Source organism: Mauremys mutica, chromosome 8 (assembly GCF_020497125.1).
Source record: "Mauremys mutica isolate MM-2020 ecotype Southern chromosome 8, ASM2049712v1, whole genome shotgun sequence".
Lineage (NCBI taxonomy): Eukaryota > Metazoa > Chordata > Testudines > Geoemydidae > Mauremys > Mauremys mutica.
The window spans coordinates 86,161,373-86,180,502 of NC_059079.1; the positions used below are offsets into that span (position 1 = coordinate 86,161,373).

Here is a 19,130-nt window from a genome sequence, read left to right on the forward strand (position 1 = left end):
AGACTTTTCGATTTCCTTTCCTCTTGTAGAGGTGTACGATGGATGCATCTTTCAATTCCTGAGGAATAGACCCTTGATTCCAGAAGGACTGAAACAGTTGAGTGAGTTTGTCAACAAGCACTGCACCACCATCCTTATAAACTTCTGCTGGGATCGCATCAGATCCTGAGGCCTTGCCACTGGACAGCTGGCTGATGGCCTGTAGGATTTCAGACTCTGATGGTGGAACGTCCAGACTGTGGTTGATATCCGCCTGGGGCATTCTATCAATCGCCTCGTTATTAATGGAAGATGGGCGGTTCAGTACGGATTGAAAATGCTCAGCCCAACGCTGTAGAATCAGAGTCTTCTCAGTAATGAGAGTTACACCATCTAAATCCAGTAAAGGAGAGCTCCCTGAGGGCCGAGGGCCGTACAAGGATCTGAGGGCTTCGTAGAACCGTTTGGCATCGTTTCTATCAGCAAACATCTGGATTTCACCTGCCTTGGCACTCAACCAGGAGTCCTGCATCTTGCGAAGCTTGCTCTGTACGGTCCTGCGAGTGTTGTTAAAGGCATTTTTCTTAGCTGATGACGACGGGTCGTTCTGATGAGCACGGTAAAGGCGGTGCTTTTCAGCAAGTAAGGCCTTGATCTCTTCATCGTTTTCATCAAACCAGTCCTGCTGTTTCCTGTGTGAGGGTCCAAGAACCTTTAGTGCAGAAAAGTGCACAATATTCCGGAAGCGTTCCCAGTCCTTCTCAGCATTTTCCTCTAATTGCAGCTCTAAGAGTTGGTTGTCAAGATCTTCTGCTAGTAAAGCTGCTGTATTGGGGTTCCTCAGTTTACTGACGTTAATCTTTTTCACCACAGCTCTGTTTCCCTACGGACGTCTCTTTGGCTTGATGTAAAGGCTTAATTTAGAGATGATGAGTCTATGATCAGTCCAACAGTCAGCACTCGGCATGGCCTTAGTCACCCTTACATCCTGTCTATCTTTCCTCCGCACGATGACATAATCAATGAGATGCCAGTGCTTGGAGCGTGGATGCATCCAGGACGTCTTTTTGCGAGTGGGCAGGCGGAAGATAGTATTGGTAATGATCAGATCATGAGCCACACATGTCTTCAGGAGTAGTAGGCCATTGCTGTTACATTTGCCGATTCCATTTTTTCCAATGACGCCATCCTAGGCAGAGTGATCAGATCCTACTCTCGCGTTAAAATCGCCAAGTAGAATCAGCCTGTCGGTACGCTTCACGGATGAGAGTAGGGCATCAAGATCTTCATAAAACTTGTCCTTTACTTCATCCGGATTCGTCATTGTGGGTGCGTAAGCGCTGATTAGTATAGCTTGCTTTCCTCTCGGTAGTGGAAGATGCAGTGTCATGAGTCGGTCGTTCACACCCTTGGGAAGACTGGCAAATTTGCGGACAAGTTGATTCTTAACCGCAAAGCCAACTCCAGATTCACGACGTTCGTCACTGCTACGTCCACACCAGAAGAATGTGTAACCACCCCCTATTTCTGTGAGCTGACCTTCGTTGGCTAGACGAGTTTCACACAAGGCTGCAATATCGATGTTAAATCTTGCGAGCTCTCTAGCGACCAGGGCTGTTCTTCTTTCTGGTCGATCTGCTGAGGGGTTATCTTGAAGCGTGCGTACGTTCCATGTACCAATAATGAGTGGTGTCACCTTGCGGTTTGTTATTTGAAGTTTTGTTGTTCGACCGCATAAGATGGGATCCCCTCCAGCCGCGGTAAGCTGGCCAGGGTTCTGTGAAGCAAACAATGTTTAGGGCACCTTTTCTAGCCCCTTCCTCTTGCTACGGAGGTGAGCAGTGCGGTCCTAAAAAGGGCTGCTCAGTCACTCAGGTAGACGCCGAATCCAGCTGTTGCTTCGATCAGCAAGAAGACGACCATTAGACCTGAGCCGCCTGTGTGCAGGTCCACGGCTACAGCTCCGAGTGTATCCACACCTGCTGCTTCGTCGCTCGCCCATCGCCACAGGACTTTGAAATTTACGGAAGTTAGATGTCAAGACTTGCGCGTGGATTGGATTAAAGTGAGGGAGAGGTGCGCATAGTCAGCCTCACTCTCTCTTCCCAGATCCCATCTTGCTCCAATGGCAGGACAAGAGTCGAGACGGTTGGAGATGGGCTGGGCGCAGTGGTTGACCAGGGCGTCTTTCGTGTCTTGCCGTGCTCTTAGCGTACCACACCGCTTGCAGAAACCGCCTTCATGACCGTTGGTCCTATTCTAGAAGGTCTCATCCGCTCAATCCGCCGGAGTCTGTCTTCACATGTTCGGGATAGACAAAGCCCTATCTCACCGGAGGTCTAAGCCCAACGGCTACCCTCAACCTGGTTTAGCCAGCCTGTCGAAGCTGTTGCCCGGGGTGTGGCCGCTGCGCATGCTACAGCTACAGGGAGCCACAGGTGAGAGCTGAGTGACAGGTGGGGACCAAAGGTGGACGAGCTGCCCTGAAGGGACACGACATGCCCCTACACCAGAGGTGCTACCCCTCCCTGAACACCCCATACACCCCTTTGTAAATATTATACATGGTTTAAAAGCAAGTGTGTTTAATGATTCATTTGCCCTGGCATTCACGGCCAGTACAGCTACTGGAAAAGTCTGTTAATGTTTCTGGGGATGGAGCGGAAATCCTCCAGGGATATCTCCATAAAGCTCTCCTGGATGTACTCGCAAAGCCTTTGCAAAAGGTTTCTGGGGAAGGCAGCCTTATTCCATCCTCCATGGTAGGACACTTTACCACACCAGGCCAGTAGCACGTAGTCTGGAATCATTGCATAACACAGCGTATGGTCCCGGTGTTTGCTGACATTCAAACATCATCCGTTCGTTATCTCTCTCTGTTATGCTCAGGAGATTGATATCATTCATGGTCACCTGGTTGAAATAAGGTGATTTTATTAAGGGGACATTCCCGTTCCTGCTGGGCTGTTTGCCTGTGGCTGAACAGAAATGTTCCCTGCTGTTAGCCACGCGGTGGGGAGAGGGGTGAAGTGATCATCCCCAGAGAATTGTGTGTGTAGGAGGGTGTTAGTTGGGTTTGTGCTGCACATTAACCCGAAAACCGCAGCCCCTCCATTTAAATTGCCAACCCATTTTAAATGGCCAACCCAAAGGCTACTTGATATGGGAAATGAGGGCACTGCTGTTTGAAACTATTCCCACATGTTATTAAGGTTAAAGAAGCCAAAAGACTGTGCCTTACCATGGCTGCCTGCAAGCTGAATTCTGTTCCCCGGACATGCCACTTCTATGATGAGCTGCATTCCATTCTAGGAGGTGCAGTCACCACTACCTCAACCTTGTGCTTTGACTCCATCAATGGAGTAGCACACAAGAGGGATGTGGGTTTTGGGGACGAGGAAGATGAGGAGGAGGAAGTTGCAGTTTTAAAGTGCAGTGTGGCCTTGTCCTTCCTTTCTCCTCCATCCATCATGCGTGAGTGATCTCTCACATCAAACCAGTATACCCTCAAAAAGAGGCAATGTGCGACCTTGTACCGAAAGCACATGTGCTATGTAATGTTAACAGCAAGGTTTACTGTGAAAAAGTCTACCCATTTGTAACGGGTCGGACTCACCCCTGCGGCGCCCCCTGCTGGTGACTCTGGGAATTAGCTCTGTTCCAGCGTTCGGCGCGCCCTCTGCAGGCTGGTGATCCACTTGTCTTCAGGCCCCCGTGTCCCTCCCTGGACCCGGTGCCCTTTTACATGGGGTGCTGCCCCCTAGCAGTAACCCCTTTCTCTTAGGGTCTCCCCTCCTCAGGGAACCCTCACTCTCTGTCCCCACCTTGCCTCAGTATTGGCTACTGACAGTCATTGTCTAGCCCCACAACCTGGGGCAGACTGCAGTGTCAGCCTACTCATCACTGGCAAGGAGGGTTTGGACCTGCTGCCTTGGCCTACCCCTGCGCTGCCCTCTGCAACCCCCAGTACCTGTTGGCCCACTGCTAGGCCGCAGCCTGGGGCTTTCTAGGCTTGAGCTCCCCAGCTCCTCAGCCTTCCCCAGCCCTGCTTCACTCAGGTATCCAGTCTCAAGCTCCTAAGCAGCCAGGCCCATCTCTCTCTGAAGGCAGAGAGAGACTGTCTGGCTCCTGGCTTCCCTGGCCTTCTTATAAGGCCCTTGGCTCAGTTTGGGGCGTGGCCCCAGCTGCAGCCACTTTCCCAATCAGCCCAGGCTAAAGGCTGTCTTCTCAAGCCCTGCCAGGCCACTTTTTAAACCCCTCTGGGCCGGAGCGGGGTCCACCCCGCTACACCATTGTTCTCTAAAATGTTTTTTTAAACTACCACTCTCCCTTTTTTTCCTCCACCAGCTGCAAATGTTTCAACGCTCACACTATCTTCTCCTTCCCAGAGACTAGCGAAGATTAGAAGGCGAAAAAAACGCACTCGCAATGAAATGTTCTCTGAGCTCATGCTGTCCTCCCACACTGAAAGAGCCCAGCAGAATGCATGGAGGCAGACAATGTCAGAGTCCAGGAAAGCACAGTATGAACACGAGGACAGGTGGTGGGCTGAAGAGAATAAGTGGCGGGCTGAAGATGATAGGTGGCATCAGCTTGGTGACAGAAGACAAGAGGCAATGCTGAGGCTACTGGAGGAACAAATTGATTTGCTCCAGCGTATGGTTGAGGTTCAGGAAAGGCAGCAGGAGCACAGACCACCACTACAGTCCCTGTGTAACCAACCACCCTCCCCACAAGTTCCATAGCCTCCTCACCCAGATGCCGAAGAATGCGGTGGCGGGGCCTCTGGGCACCCAACAACTCCACCCCAGAGGACTGCCCAAGCAAAAGAAAGCTGGCATTCAATAAGTTTTAAAGTGCAGTGTGGCCTTGTCCTTCCTTTCTCCTCCACCCCACCCGGTACTTCCCTCCTCCTCCACCCCTCCCGGGCTACCTTGGCAGTTATCCCCCTATTTGTGTGATGAATTAATAAAGAATGCACGAATGTGAAGCAGCAATGACTTTATTGCCTCTGCAAGCGGTTATCAAAATGGGGAGAGGAGGGTAGTTAGCTTACAGGGAAGTAGAGTGAACTGGGGGAGGGAGGGTCATCAAGGAGAAACAAACAGAACTTTCACGCCGTAGCCTGGCCAGTCATGAAACTGTTTTTCAAAGCTTTTCTGATGCACACCGTTCTCTCCTGTACTCTGCTAACTCTCCTGTACTCTGCTAATGTGTCTGGCTGCACATCATCAGTGGCCAGGCAATTTGCCTCAACCTCCCACCCCGCCATAAACGTCTGCCCCTTATTGTCACAGATATTGTGGAGTGCACAGCAAGCAGTAATAACAATGGGAATATTGTTTTCACTGAGGTCTATCCGAGTCAGTAACTGTGCCAGCGCCCTTTTAAACATCCAATTGCACATTCTACCACCATTCTGCACTTGCTCAGCCTATAGTTGAACAGCTCCTGACTACTGTCCAGGCTGCCTGTGTACGGCTTCATGAGCCATGGCATCAAGGGGTAGGCTGGGTCCCCAAGGATAACTATAGGCATTTCAACATCCCCAACAGTTATTTTCTGGTCTGGGAAGAAAGTCCCTTGCTGCAGCTTTTGAAACAGACCAGAGTTCCTGAAAATGCGAGCATCATGTACCTTTCCCAGCCATCCCACGTTGATGTTGTTGAAACGTCCCTTGTGATCCACCAGTGCTTGCAGCACCATTGAGAAGTACCCCTTTTGGTTTATGTAATCAACGCCTTGGTGCTCCGGTGCCAAGATAGGGATATGGGTTCCGTCTATCTCCCCACCACAGTTAGGGAATTCCATTGCAGCAAAGCCATCCACTATGACCTGCACATTTCCCAGAGTCACTACCCTTGATATCAGCAGCTCTTTGATTGCATTGGCTACTTGGATCACAGCAGCCCCCACAGCAGATTTGCCTACTCCAAATTGATGCCCGACTGACAGGTAGCTGTCTGGCATTGCAAGCTTCCACAGGGTTATCACCACTCGCTTCTCATCTGTGAGGGCTGCTCTCATCTTGGTATTCTTGCACTTCAGGGCAGAGGAAAGGAAGTCACAAAGTTCCATGAAAGTGCCCTTACGCATGCGAAAGTTTTGTAGCCACTGGGAATCATCCCAGACATGCAACACTATGCTGTCCCACTGGCTTGCTTGTCTGTGCTTGTTTCCCAGGCCCAGAATCGGCATTCCACAGCATGAAACTGCCCCATCAACACCATGATGTCCACATTGCCAGGGCCCGTACTTTGACAGAAGTCTGGGCCATGTCCTCATCACTCTCGTCACCGTGTTGCCATCGCCTCCTCACCTGGTTTTGCTTTTGCAGATTCTGGTTCTGTGTATACTGCAGGATAATGCGCGTGGTGTTTACAGTGCTCATAATTGCCGCGGTGATCTGATCGGGCTCCATGCTTGCCGTGCTATGGTGTCTGCGCTGAAAAAAGGCACGAAATGATTGTCTGCTGTTGCTCTGATGGAGGGAGGGGTGACTGATGACATGGATTACAGGGAATTAAAATCAACAAAGGGGGTAGGTTTGCATCAAGGAGAAACACACATAACTCTCACACAGAATGGCCCCCTCAAGGATTGAACTCAAAACCCTGGGTTTAGCAGGCCAAGGCTTAAACCACTGAGCTATTCCTCCCACCCCCCCGTATTCACAGAGGGAGGGAGGGAGGGAGCGGGGAGCAAATGAATACAAAACAAATCTGATCTCTTTCTTGTTTTGATACACTCCATCTCTCTTACACATCTTAGGCTGGCAGCAGATGGTGCAGTACGACTGCTAGCCATCGTCGTCTCCTGGGTGCTCGCCAGGAGCACTCATGTCTGCCCAGGCGCCCCTGACCAACCTCACCGAGGTCGGTTAAAAGAGCACCCAGGAGATGATGATGATGGCTACCAGTCGTAATGCACCGTCTGCTGCCAGCCTAAAATGTGAAAGAGCGACGGAGTGGATGTGGATTTGAGTGTGGGTGTGGGGGAAGAGAGCACAGTGCTGGGGCGGTAGGGAGTATGGGTTGGGGAGGGCACTACTGGGTGGGGTGAGAGCCCAGGGCTGGATTGGGGTGGCAAAAGACCTAGAGCCGGCCCTGCTGACGACATGTACCCAGAACCACCCGCAACAATGTTTTTGACCCATCAGGCATTGGGATCTCAACCCAGAATTCCAATGGGCGGCGGAGACTGCGGGAACTGTGGGATAGCTACCACAGTGCAATGCTCTGGAAGTCGATGCTAGCCTCGGTACTGTGGACACACTCCGTGGAGTTAATTGTCTTAATGGTCTTATACACACAATTGACTGTATAAAAACAATTTCTAAAAAATCGACTTCTGTAAATTCGACCTAATTTCGTAGTGTAGACATACTCTAGGCGTGCTAGAGACAGGGGTGCTGGTGTGTCAAACGCAGCTTTCATGACCAGGCTAACATTAAATAACTGGCTACCTCTGTTAGGTGACAGCCCATACATGTACAGCTGGACCAGCTACTACAAACCATCCCAGTACAGTAACTTGAACAGGGTTGTGTTCAACATGTGAATTTACCAAAGTCTAAACTCCAACATAACAAAAAGTGGTTAGTATTAGGCATTAGCATTCTGTGATTTGAAATATGTGTTTGTGATTCTTATTTCACACAACTGATTTTAATGATGTTACAGCTGAATTACCCTAGTGTTGGTAAGATCAAAACTGGTTTTTTAGTGTGCAAGGATTCAAGAGACACAAAAGTCCTTTTGAAAAATAATTGTCAAGGATAAGTGCCTTACAGGTTGACTTGTACCATGGGTGTATTATAAGATGCATCACTTTTCACTTTGCCTTCTCTAATTGTCTCTCCTGTCTTTTTAGAAAATGTAAGTTAGAACTGAAACAGCCCTGTGGGTTCAGAATTTTAAATTCCTGACTGGAAGCCTTTCGATAAATAAATACAAATGCTTTATTACACTGGGAAGGGAACATATATGATGTATTGCATGATATGTTTCATTGAGGTCTTGACTTACAAAATTCTTGTGATGATTATCCCTTTGCATAGGGGAATCTGTTGACACCTAGTGCTAATGACTTGTATCTAGTAACCCACAGCTTTGCTTTTTTATTGTAATAACTATCCATGTGTGAATAACTGTGAGTTAAGGGTAGATGAATATTTACTCTCTTAAGCCAGAGGAGCTGTGTTTCTTCTCCCCCAGAAGATGTATGTTCCAGGCTTACTCATGTGGTTTCCACAGGGGTGCACTCCACTGCTGTTTCAGAGACATGTATTATGATGTCTTACATACCTGGAAACACTCAAACATACAATTTAAAAGTCAGCTAGGCCCAATTTAAGCCCTGATTTTCAGATCCAAGCACCCACAGCTCCAAACAAAGTCAGTGGGAGCTTCAGGTGTTCAGCATCTCTGAAAATTAGTCCAAAGATATCTCTGATTCGATTCCCCAAAAACTGACACCTAGAATTGGAGTCCACTTTTGTAAATGTTGACCTTAAGTTAATGTCTAGTTTTTAAGCAGATAGTATCGAAAAGGACAAGAACTCTCTCTATGTTCCAAGTATTTTTATCCTTATTAGGCAGAGCTATTTTAGGTATATCCATCTTACTGTGCCAAGCAGAAGATTTATGCATTAAAATAGCTAAGTATGTAATACAGAATTTGTTTTAAAAGCATTGTCCATCATCTATGATTCTTTTCTCTCTCTCTCTCTCTCTCTCTCTCTCTCTCTCTCTCTTCCACTCCCTTATCAGGTGCTTGATAAATCCTTGTGCTGCTAATACTATAAAATCTCCCAAATCTATCCTTTCCTCTCTTACCTGCTGCTAAAATTCTCCTCCAAGCCTTGATTTTCTCTTGCCATGAGCACTGTAAATTCCTCTTTTATAGCTGATCCTATCTGCTGTGTCTTTTTTTCAATCTATCCAAAATGGCACAGCTAAAGCCCTCTACTGGTGCCAGTGTGCTGACCATGTCACCCTTTCCTCCTGGAATCCCATCAGATCCTTTCATTGGCTTCCTGTCTCTTATTGCATCAAATAATTTGTCACAGCCCAACATAATCTTGACCTCATCTGTATTTAATCTCTCCACTCATTTCCTCCTATTCTTCTCTACTTCTTCTAATGCTTTCTTCTTTGTGTCCTTTTACTATTCCAAGCTAGTCTTTGGGCCTGCAAAGCACACAACTTACGATCTACTTGATCTGGGATAACAAACAGCAGGGGTCTATCTCTGAAGCAAGAAACTAGGGGGCACTAAAGCTCCACACCCAGCATCCAAAAATGCTAAGACTGGCTTTGGCTTCTTTGCCATTTTCTGCTTTGTGCTTGTTTTCTTTCACACTGCCTCTGACAATTGGAACAGCCTCCTGCTTCTAGTTTAAGTGCTTGTCTATTCTCTTTTAAGTTCCTCCTTAACACCACTCATTTCTGTGCTGTTTTTCTCCAGATTGCCTCTGTGGCATAAATATTCAAAAGGCTGCCCTGTGTTTAAGATGCATAACTCTGTATAACTGCAGAAAGTGATTTAGCTTGTGAAAATAAGAAAATACCATTTGGCTTTTCCAGTCAGAAAGAACATATGACAGATGGAGAGAGACAGTAATTGGTGGGGCTGTTTAATACTAAATGATGTGGCATGAAATAAATATCCCCTGCTCTGGATCAGAAGCTTTTTAAACAGAGGATGTGTGCCATATTATGTGGCTGTTTCTGAACAAAATCCTAAATCAGGAGAAACTGGATTTGGGTTCAGCTGTAAACATAAAACACAGACCAGGTTCGCTGAAAGGTTCGAGAGTTTGCAGCTAACCTGGGCTGATTTTTCAGGTGAAACTCAAGCCATTTATTGTTTTGGGTAGAAAACATGATGAGAGAAGTAATGTATATGGGAATACAGACATTATATACATTTTAATTATTTTTCTTTTTAAAATGGGTTTTATCTTGGTAAGTTTTAAATTAGCTTTTCTCTGTCAACATGAAGAACCCAGAAGAGAGAGACTTTTTGAGTTTTAACCAAGTTCCTAAATAGAAAGATGACTGTAAATTGTTGTTTGTGAGCAGAACAACAACAATGGGCATAAGATGGCAAGTTTATTTTTAATTTTGGTGGTGGATGAATGTTGAGTTGCTGGTTTTTGCATCTCCAGGACTAATCACTTTGGGGAGAGGAAGTCATCACATCAACAACCAGACCACTCCAGCCTTTGTCCTGGCCTCATGCACCTGAAGAAGAACTGCTAGCAAGAAGTTCTGTGCCAGCAATGTCATCTGGCTCTTTGATTGCAGTTCCAGCTCCATTCCATGAGAGTCTAGAAAATTGAGAGCCGAAGAGTTTGAAACCTCCCCCTAACCTAAGTATCTGTTCTTTTCCTTTTTTTCTGTTTTTGTTTTTATTAGCTGAGAGACAGCCTTTTTATATTCTTTGGGGTATGAGAGTATGGTTGTGTGTATAAACGTCTATAATGTCCACATTGGGAATGTGCCACACACAGCAAATGATCTAGGTTTTAACTGGCCTAAATGTTGTCTCATAAAAAAATCAATTAGTGTGTCCCATATCTGTTGGGTAGGGAAGAAAGGGTTTAGATCTCATTCAACAATTGAAATAAAAGGAAGATGATTTATAATTGGCACTAAGGTTATGCTTCAGACATTGGATAATTTGGTTTCAGTATTAAAATATTTTACCAGCTCCCAGTTATAGCTTTGATTGACTTTGGTAAACTTCTTTAGTTGGGATTTATAATCAGATGGACAGCAACCTCCTTAGATCTCTTCTTCAGAATTATAAAAGTTGATTATCTGTTGTATTAACCTAGTGATTTAACCAGTCTGATAATTTAATCTAATATTGAGACTATCTTGTTGATTTGACCTTGATTTGATAGTTGTTTTGCTTAATTCTTAGTCTACTTTAGTAGCATTAATAATAGCTTAGCTTTGGAGAAGTATTTTCTTGATTTTATTTTTGTTGACAAGTATCAGAGGGGTAGCCATGTTAGTCTGGTTCTGTAAAAGCAGCAAAGAATCCTGTGGCACCTTATAGACTAACAGACGTTTTGCAGCATGAGCTTTCGTGGGTGAATACCCACTTCTTCGGATGCAAGTGGTGGAAATTTCCTGGGGCAGGTATATATAAGCAAGCAAGAAGCAAGCTAGAGATAACGAGGTTAGATCAATCAGGGAGGATGATGTTGTGGCTGAACATCACCGGTTCATTCACCTGCACTTCCACCAATGTAATATATGCCATCATATGCCAGCAATGCCCCTCTGCTATGTACATCGGCCAAACTGGACAGTCTCTAAGGAAAAGGATAAATGGACACAAATCAGACATTAGGAATGGCAATATACAAAAACCTGTAGGAGAACACTTCAACCTCCCTGGCCACACAATAGCAGATCTTAAGGTGGCCATCCTACAGCAAAAAAACTTTAGGACCAGACTTCAAAGAGAAACTGCTGAGCTCCAGTTCATCTGCAAATTTGACACCATCAGCTCAGGACTAAACAAAGACTGTGAATGGCTTGCCAATTACAGAACCAGTTTCTCCTCCCTTGGTTTTCACACTTCAACTGCTAGAACAGGGCCTCATCCTCCCTGATTGATCTAACCTCGTTATCTCTAGCTTGCTTCTTGCTTGCTTATATATACCTGCCCCAGGAAATTTCCACCACTTGCATCCGAAGAAGTGGGTATTCACCCACGAAAGCTCATGCTGCAAAACGTCTGTTAGTCTATAAGGTGCCACAGGATTCTTTGCTATTTTTGTTGAGTAGTTTTAATAAAATGTATAAAGCTGATACTGAGTCACATTTCTTCCAATAAGCAGCATGGGTCCAAAACCTTTAGGAACATGGGTGGATATCAGCCATTAACCTAAAAGCCTGACCAACTCCCCACTAATTAGCTTTTGGTTCTCATTGCATCTTAGAGCCTGTATGAACTGGGGATAATTGTGCTAATGTAGCTAGATGTGCTGCAGCAGTGTAAAAAGGGGCTTGTACCTGATGCAACTAACCTCAGTTTGAAACCAGTGCAAGGGCAGTGTTGTACATTTGTACAAGTATTTCTGCAGAATACAGTCAGGCATTTAGGTCTACAGTCAATTTCTATCTGGAATCAGGCAACTCTTGGTGACTCTGGCAAAGTTTTGTTTTTAGTATTTGGGTTCATGTGAACCTGAAACTCCAAGTGAATGCAAAGTAGTGCAGACAAAAAACTGAGAGCGGATTATCAGGAAGAACTGGAAGCCAAAAGTATTGTGTTGAGCACAGCTTTGCCTACACCTACAACACATCAAATTTGACTTAGAGAGTTGTGTCTCCAGTTGACAATAATAGCAATTACATGCACACAATTTGAATGCAGAATAATTGACCCCCTAGGAAGGAAAGAGAGCACATGGAGTGTTCTTAAGGTAACACGTCTTTTCTAACAGGATTAAAAAGCTACACAGATTTATTGAAAAATATTTTTGAGAACTGCACCAGGTTTAACTTTAAAAATTTAGGAGCAAAAATCCCTGGATTAGAGGGATAAAATCAGGTTTACTTTCAGGTGGATAAATCTTCCCCTCAAGAAAGAAGGCCAGAAAGAAATTTGCTGTCACAGCCTATCCACTGCACTTTTATCCTCCTCAAAATACCCTCCCCGCATGCACTCTCTTTTCTTTTTCTTGTTAGTAAGTTAGTGGATCTCGGGAACAAGAGAAGATTGAAAGAAGCTGTCAGGAAGGGCAAAATCAGTACTTTAGACTTCTTACTTTCATGTCTTTTCAAACCTTCTGATGTAAATAGTTGAGCTGGCGGGAGAACAGAAATCCCCTCTGAGAAAAAATTTGGTTTTTGAGTTAATTCTTGTTGTGAAGCAGGGCAAAGCATCAAATCCGTGACTTTTTTGTAGGAAGGGATTTCAAGAACATTCCATTTCAGGAGAGCCCAAATGGATTTTTTTGCCTTCCCAGATGCTCCCCTGAAAGACTCTTGTAAATTTTACTTTCCACCTGCAGATGAAATTGACAAGAGCCTTCCAGACCAGCCAGTGGAGAGGCAGAGACCTGGGCTGTTCTGCATCTCTGGCCTCAGAGCTTTGAGGGGAGGTGGGTAAGCTTAGTGCTCTGGCTCTCGGTTTCTTGCTAAGCAGTCCAGCTCTCTGATTCCAGCCCTAGGAGGGAAGTGGAGAGGCTAAGGGCAGTCAGTCTTGCCTGCCCCCCCTGGAAGGCTCTTGTCAATTTCACTTTCTGCCACAGCAAGAGTCTCCCAGACAGGTACCTGTCATTTTGATTTTCTTGATAGAAAAACAATCCCCCCCCCCAAAAAAAAAAACCCTGAAATTTTCCTGTGGAAAATTTTGAATTTGCAAAAAGGGGGTCAGAAAATCATTGACAGGAAGTTTCCAAGCAATTCTAGTAAATACGCTTATTTGCCTTCTATGTTTCTCTGGCATAGGTACCACACTGAACTAGCTTTTGAGCCAGAGGCTTGTAAATATTAAAAAAAAAAAAAGGCTATGGGGACTGGTGGGTTTAAATGATAATTTCTTGCAATAGCAAACTGCAAAGCACAAAAGTGTGATACACAAAGGTGACTTCTTCCCATCACCCCATGTTAATCATTTTACACATTGTTTGCACTCTTTGAGCTTGGGTTACTGAGTAAATGATGAGATCTGCAGACTTGCCAACCTCAGGAGATCAAAAATCATGAGTCAGATCCCCAAAATAATGACTGGCTCAAAATTCATGAGATTAAAAATAATGTAATAATATCATGTTTCTTAGTCTGTCTTCTCTATTCCTCTGCCCATGTGTGTGATAATTTCACACTAAATTACAAATTTTAAAAGACAACTTTTAATGCACACAAAAATGCAAGCCTTTTCTTGGCTGTTCAGATGGAGATTCCACTTACCCTCTCTTCACACCTGAGATAGGGGAACAGCCATCCTTCTCCTAGTACTCTCCTGACCCAGAAGCTACACTTTTCTGCCTCCTGTTACTCCAGGACTTTTCTACCTTGGAACCAACAGCACCAGTTCTCTAACCCTCCACTCCCTGCCTCCTGCTGCCTGAGGACCCCTCTGTCTGCTCTGGGGCCATAGATGAGGCAGTGCTCAGTGGAAGGACACGTCTGTGTCTTTAGCCCTTGTTTATTTTCAAAAAGTGTTTTCTGACTGCTTCTAGCTCTCGAAAGTAATGGGCTGATGAAAGAGGACTATCAATCATAATATCAATGTGTTTAGTACCTTATGGAATCTAGCCAGTTGTTGGTAGTAGTGCACTGGTAAGATTTAGAAAAGTTCTGCTGATGTACTAGATAAGTCAGATCAACTGTATGTGTGGTAATAAAAAGGGTGATGAACTATGGAACTCAAGTAAAATTTCAGCTATGTTTTCAGGGTGTCAACTCAGCAATTCTGCTTAGGGTTATGCTATAACAAATGTTAAATGTCAAAATGATCTGCTAATGCATCTAGTGCATTATCTTATTAGTGGAATCAACCAAAAATTCTCAAGTCCTACCTTTATCATTTATTCCCTCGGAAAGAAAGCAATAGGATTATCCTTGATTATTATTAGTATTGTTTATCTAAATTGTAGGAGAGCTCAGAAGCCTGAACAGGATCAGGGCCCCATAGGAATATGGTTTAGTGGTATGGGCTCTGGCCTGGGACTCAGGAGATATGGGATCCGCTGACCAGCTGTGTGACTTTGGGCAAGTCTTTGCATCTCTGGTTCACCTGCCATCATTTCTATGTCTTATTTATTTAGACTGTAAGCTTTTGGGAGCTGGGATGGTCACCGGGGACCTCTGGAGCTTAATGTATGAGCCTCTACCACATGAGCTAAAAGCCAACTGGCTCTTAGCGAAGGCTGTGGAGCAGACTCATTTTATCTCTCTCACTAGGTGGTGTTGGAGGTGTGTGGGTTACATCTGTACAGCACAATGGCACGCTGATGTTGTTGGGGCCTCTAAGTGCTGCTGCATACAGAAAATAATTGTGATGGATACTGTCCAAACATGAACCCTTCCATGAAAAGCTTACAATCTAGGAAGGCAAGCAACATATGAAGGTGGAGAAAGGGGATAGTGTAATGCATGGTAGAGGTGGGGGCCTTGGAACCAATGCAATCAAAGTATATGCTGACACAATCAAGCTATGTATCTATGTGTATATTTATATACATTTAAAAACATGAATATCAGTGATACTTGGCTGCCGCTCAACCTGTCCTATCTTGGACTGGCATCATATCAGTGTCTTGGGAAAAGTGACTGGAAACAATGGAGAATTCTTCAGAACTTATGGTATAATACAAATTAAAATATTTGCCCAGGGAAACTTTATGTAATTACCAGGTAATTAAAGAAGGACATAGTATAACTCATGTCATGCCATCAGTTTTGGAGGACTCTTCATACGTAATGAGTGAAGTCCAGGACTGTTTGAAGTCAATGTGAGCTTTGCCATTGTGTCATGAAGTTTGAAGGAGAATTCCCCATTGTTTTCAATCACTCTCTTCAAAGAGATGACGTCATGACAGGAGTGGTTGGGAGGCAGCAGGGTATGGCTGATGATTTTTTTTAAAGGTACATGTAAAATAAAAGGTAACCTTACATTTTAGAAGGGTTGATTTCAAGGAAAAGGCAGCTTTGGAGTGTTTAGTTGTCTGAGCCAAGTAAATTGCTGCCTATATCATTATTGTTTGTTTTTCTATTACAGGAACCAGAAAGCAATGAACTGTGAACAACAGAGAATAATGGAGAGTTCTGCTTCAAAACTGAGAGCAGGGTATGGCCCTCTAATTACAGCTATTTCTGTTTTTTTAAGAGATTAGTAATAATACTTTGCATTTCTATGGCATTTTTCATTTAAGTATCTCAAGGAACATCATAAGCCTTAATTAATTAAATTCCACAATTCTTCCATGCTCCCAGGAAATAAACATTATTTTTTTCCCATACAGGCATATGTTAACCTGAGACCTTGCCAAAGGCACACACTGATTCCGAGTCACTGTCTCAGTGGTAGAGGTTGGAGTAGATTCCAGGAATTCTGTCTACTAGTTCCCTGCTCTAACCAAAAGACAACAGCTCCTCAATCTATCTGTGTTCTTATATGGCAGCTATTAACATAGGAATTTATCCTCAGAATGCTGCGTAGAGTATCCTCTCCACATTAAAGATGGAGAGTTGAGGCACAGAGAGAATAAAGTGCCTGGCATAGAACAGGGCTGCAATCTGAATCCAGAGTTCCTGAGTCCAAGTCCAGTGCTTTAACCCAGTGCTTAATTTGTAATGAAAGAGGTGCTGGGGCTCAAGCAATATTTTACTTTTATAACTGATGTGGCAAGCCCAGAGGTGCCAGGGCTATGAAATGCCAAGTCTAGAAGTGCCCTGGCTCAGCCCTGGCAAGCCCTGGCACAAAGTAAGTATTGCTTTAACCACAAGGCCCTATTTGTTTCCACTTACAATACTTAACTGGAAATAATACTTAGACCCCAAACTAGAAGTATTTTGTACTAGCTCTAATTGTATTTTTGCTCCCAGTAGCTTTTTGTGTGCTCTTTGACACCTGAGTATGTTTTTCCTTTCTACCAATATTGTCCTTTCCCTGCTTGGTAGCTTTGTTTTTTTCCCATGTTTTCAATGGATTTGGAGTAAGCATGATGGGTTTTCTTAACAACAAAAATCTTCAACTTATCTAATTTCTTGTCACATCTTAGTTTTTCATAGCTGTCTAGTCAATGCTGTTAGTTGAACTCTGAACAGTACCCAATAGTTATCTATGTCAGTAGAAGTAATGATTATTGGGACCTATGTTACAAGGAGGGGAGCAAAGTTACATTAGGGGCCAGATCCTTTGGTGTTACTTGGCTTTTCCACACAGGAAACTTCTACTGTCTTCAGAGAGGATGCCACTGACAATGCATTTCAGATGTTGCTGAATAGTATACCAGTCATCTTGATCACCATGCGCACACCAGTCCTGCTCCCATGAAGAAAGAATTAGTGAGAATGCTAGTACCCCAGAAACAGCCTGGATGGGTATTAAACTTGTCTTTATGCTTATACCCAGTAAACTCAAACTGATGCACACAGATGGACCTTTGATTCTCTGCAGTGCCCCTTGATGCTCCATGAACTCTGCACAAACATAAGGAACTGCTTATGTGGAGGAGGTTGCAGAATCAGGGCCTGAATATTTTTTTGCATGTGGCTGCCCAGCTGAAGTAAGTACAAGCTATTGTAGCATATCTGTATAATGTATATTTAGCCTGTTTTATTAAAACATTGAATACAACAAACACTGGCAATGAAAATTACATGCTCTTTATAAACATTTTTATTTTAAACTAGATTTTGTGCTGTGCTGCTGCAGCAGCAGCAGCTACAACATAATCAGCCTGGTAATAAGAGAAGAAAGTCATTTCTTACAATGATCCTAGAGCCCTTTGTTAATGTCAAGGATAATTTGGGCTGACTGATTTGATTGCTGCTCTTTTACTGCAAGAGAACTCAATAAATGAAACTGCTTGCATGGATAATTTAGGCTTATATGATTGCCAGCAAGCTAATGATGCAAACACAGCTGAAATAAAATTTTCATTTTGTACTGATGGCTTAAAAACACACACACACACACACACACACCAAACACACACAAAAAAGCGCTTAAACACCTGCCATATGGACTATGTCAGAAGAGTGAAGAGTAATCTGCTGCTCTCAGAGTGGAAAGTGGTTTGTGTGTGTTCTGAGACACAGTTCAGCCAATCACCTTGTTTGAATAGTAGAACATTACTTTCTATTGTTGAATTTAACATATATTTAGAGCAGAATGCTATCTTTCAATAGTACTTCCTGTCCAGTTTTCACACTGCTGAAGGGGCAGCACCTTCAATGTTTTTAAAGTTAGGTATTTTTTTAGGTAGAATAATTATATATATATATATATATATATACACAATATATATATAAAATCTCCATGGATACTTTAATATAAACACTCATCAGTGTCTCGCTGCAGATTTGAGTAGATTCATTGAGGAGAACTACTCACATATAGATTGCAGTTCTTTTGGTCTCATACAAAGTGTTGATGGGATGACAGTGTGATTTGAATAAACCTTTTCAGTTGCAGATATTAATATGTAGCGCATGTACTTCTAAATGGGATTCTGCAAGAAAACCAGAGATATGAATCTGTTTCTCAACTACTGTACCTGATTATTTCACAGGCCTTGGGAAAAAAGTCCTATTATACTTGGCTCCTAAAATGCCGCAGAGACAATTCATCATTTGATTCTAGGTCAGCCTGTTCTTTACTTCTTGTCATTTCTTCCTGATTCCTTGTCATTAGTTTTTACAATTTTTTCATGTAAGTCCATCAGAGCTTGCCAACTGTAAGCAAGTTTTCAGATTACTTGGGCTCAAAGCAAAATCTTTTACAGTAAATGGTCTTTTGCCCAATTATTTCAAAAGTTTTGTTGGTGATTAATTTTCTTCAGTTCTTCAGGTGTTTTTGGCTGAAGACTTGCAGACACATCAGGAAGAGAAATGTACTTAATTGTGAACAGAAACCTCACATCACTAGAGACTGGGGGAAGCAGAGGTATATAAATTATTAAGCCATGAATGATATAATGCTAATTACAGTATTCAGCAAAGAAAATGCTAAATTTTTGAGCTGATCCACAATAGTATCCTCACTCTTCTTTACTATGCTTCAGCTTATTTTAATCTTGTTATGATGCTACCAATTATTGTACTATCCTACAGTGCTGCCTCTCTTAATGGACTAAATTCTTCTCTGGCGTAACTCCACTGTCGTCTAACCCAGTTCTTCACATGATATAGCGGTACATATTTAAAGGATAGAGAATGAGATTAATTTGTGTGTGTGTGTGTTTGTATAATATACACATACAGATTGTGCATACACATATTATGTGTATGCACAATCTTTATTATGCATACACATAATAATTATGTCAAAAGTGGGTCTCTCTGTTTGGGTCTGCCCACTTATGAATGCATAAGTGTAGCATAGATATCCAAAGGGAAAAATACACATGTTCCATCTAAAATCTATTGCATAAATGGGGACTAGGAGGGATA

At 43.7% G+C, this 19,130-nt stretch overlaps 1 long non-coding RNA gene across 1 annotated transcript in view; it reads left to right on the top strand.

Annotated features, from left to right (window-relative positions):
• LOC123375537 overlaps nt 1-18,613 on the top strand; it is a 28,841-nt gene extending 10,228 nt beyond the window's left edge. Inside the window, exons 3-6 of the long non-coding RNA XR_006581502.1 lie at nt 10,151-10,358; nt 15,733-15,801; nt 17,134-17,242; nt 18,529-18,613. This is a non-coding gene — a long non-coding RNA (uncharacterized LOC123375537). The remainder of the gene's footprint in view (nt 1-10,150; nt 10,359-15,732; nt 15,802-17,133; nt 17,243-18,528) is intronic.
• Nucleotides 18,614-19,130: the final 517 nt, after the last annotated feature.